The sequence below is a fragment of the Corvus kubaryi genome, unplaced genomic scaffold (assembly GCF_017639235.1).
Source record: "Corvus kubaryi isolate FWS band 111438036 unplaced genomic scaffold, C.kubaryi_AGA036_p1.0 split1-37296, whole genome shotgun sequence".
Classification (NCBI taxonomy): Eukaryota; Metazoa; Chordata; class Aves; order Passeriformes; family Corvidae; genus Corvus; species Corvus kubaryi.
The window spans coordinates 5,376,337-5,378,491 of NW_024582075.1; the positions used below are offsets into that span (position 1 = coordinate 5,376,337).

The 2,155-nt window shown below is 50.5% G+C and overlaps 1 protein-coding gene across 1 annotated transcript in view; it reads right to left on the reverse strand.

Annotated features, from left to right (window-relative positions):
* Positions 1–1,069, reverse strand: part of CEMIP2 (cell migration inducing hyaluronidase 2) — a 51,605-nt gene extending 50,536 nt beyond the window's left edge. Inside the window, exon 1 of the mRNA XM_042012689.1 lies at positions 826–1,069. The gene's annotated coding sequence lies outside the window, so the exon portion shown is untranslated. The remainder of the gene's footprint in view (positions 1–825) is intronic.
* Positions 1,070–2,155: the final 1,086 nt, after the last annotated feature.

The window sequence follows — 2,155 nt, forward strand, 5'->3', positions numbered from 1 at the left end:
GGGCCCGGCGCGGCGGCGCGCTCAGGGCGGTGGCGGCGCGCTCAGGGCGGCGGCATAGCGCTCCCCGCCCCGGAGACGGCGGGAGGCCGCCGGCTGCTCTCTAACTCCGCCGCTCCCCGCCTCGGCTGCCGCCCTTACGCAATTGGCAGCGGCCGCAACCCCGCGGGGCTACCCTGATCGCGGGCCCCGAGCGGAGGCGGCTGCGCCCCGCCGCGGCAGCCCCGCCTCCCACGCTCCCACCGCCCCCGCGCCGGGGGAGGAGCGGGGCCGCCCGCCCGCCCCTCGCCCGGCCCGGCCGCACCTCAGCTCTGCGCTCCGCCGGGTGCTGCGCTGCCCGGCTCTCCCCTGGAGCTCCCCCGCCGGACTGTATGCCTAGGCCCTCCCGCCTCCTGCAGCGCCAGGGCCTGGGGTGGGCAAGTGGAAGCACAGGGTAGTTTGCATCCATGCCCTGACCTACGGCTCTCCTCTGGGCAGTGTGGAGAAGAGCTGACTGGCAGCTCAAATACTAGACACAGCGTTAGATACCGATGTCCGAGTTAAAGTAATAGTAATAATAGTAATAGTAGCAGTAGTAATAATAACAATAATAAAATAATAATAAATCCACAGTATAAGCACGCAGGTGCTGCCTGGGCGGTGTGAAATTTGCGCGAGGTACGAGAGCAGTTGAAGAGCCAGGCGGCAGCGAGGAAAGATAGTGTGCTGTCTCCGGAGGGGCAGCGGGGAGCGATAGAGAGACACCCGGAGCGCATGAGAGGCGACAGTAGCAGAGAGCAGAGACACGCGGCAGCTGTCGGTACGTGCAGGCTGAACTAAGTTACTTACGGCGGTTGTAGTCCGGGCAGTCTGACCAGGGCAAAGAGCTGACTGGAAAACCTGACTCCACTTTCTGATTTTTTTTTTTTTTTTAATTTTGTGTCAGGTTTTAATGTTTTTTAAGTAAAATCAAGCTAAACCCAAAAAATGTTCTGAATTTCAGAGAACCCCTGCCTGTAGCTGTTACACAGCAAAGAGCATCAATTGGTGTAAACATTCAGAGGAACTGTGAAGATTCAGGGCACCTCAGCCTCTCAGGCTGTCTGCTTTGATGTAAGTCTGACAACGGACTTCTCTTAAGTCTGGGACCTCCCACCATTTCCGTGCACCGAGGTTGGGCCACACTCATTACTAATGAGACAGTAAAAAAAAAAACAAAACCAAAAACCAAAAAAGACACCCTGATCGTATTCAAGATGCTTCAATGAAATGCTTCGGGAAATACAAACGTTTCCCAACATAGTTATTTCCTTGGGAATATTACAAACAGATGAATACAAAGTAATAACTCACTTGTGTGTCTATGAACACTGCCCTACTTTGGCTCTAGCGATTTCCTCTTTGTTTACGAATAAGCATAGCCTGTGTGGTGTGCTTATAGCATATGGAGACATCTAGCGCCTAAATAATAGACTGCAAATCAGCTTCATTAGTCTGAAATCTTGGAGATCACAGCTGAATCCATTGCTTGCAATATTTCACCCTAGGACTGCTGGGTGCGGAGCGGTTTTACCGCAAACTGTCACACCACTGAATAGCAGCTGCCGTGGGCAGGGACTGTGGTAGAATAAGCAGCTGAACTAGCTCAGGAGGGAGCTGTGACTGCAGCTCTGCTGCACAGCTTGAGCTTCAGGCCTGAGATTTACAGCAGTAATTGACTCAAGACAGAGATTTGCCTGTATAGACACGAAAGGTGTTGAGACAGTTCCTAACTTGCCCTTGCCACTAAACCACAGAGAGGAAAGCCCTTAGGTGTATGAATAAGACAGTTTCCTCTTGGCTTTGATAGTGTTTCTCTGTTTCTATTCTTTCTTTGCTAGCCCAGGAGCACAATCATTCTAACACATATAATTGTAAATCTTTGCCTCTTTTCAACAGACATATGCAAACTGAATACTTAGATTTGCCAATTACCTTGGCTAAAATTAAATTGAATAGTAAGCATTGCTTATCTACTGGAAAGATATTATTATTGTATTTCTGTCCAGGATCAGAAAGTATTCACTTTTTTATATACTTGTGTAAAGAAAGAAGAAATACAGACTGCTGATCAACATTCTCAGCCAGAAGCCTGAAAACAAGCTTGTTTCAGTGATACCCATGTAGATGTTTTTGCCAG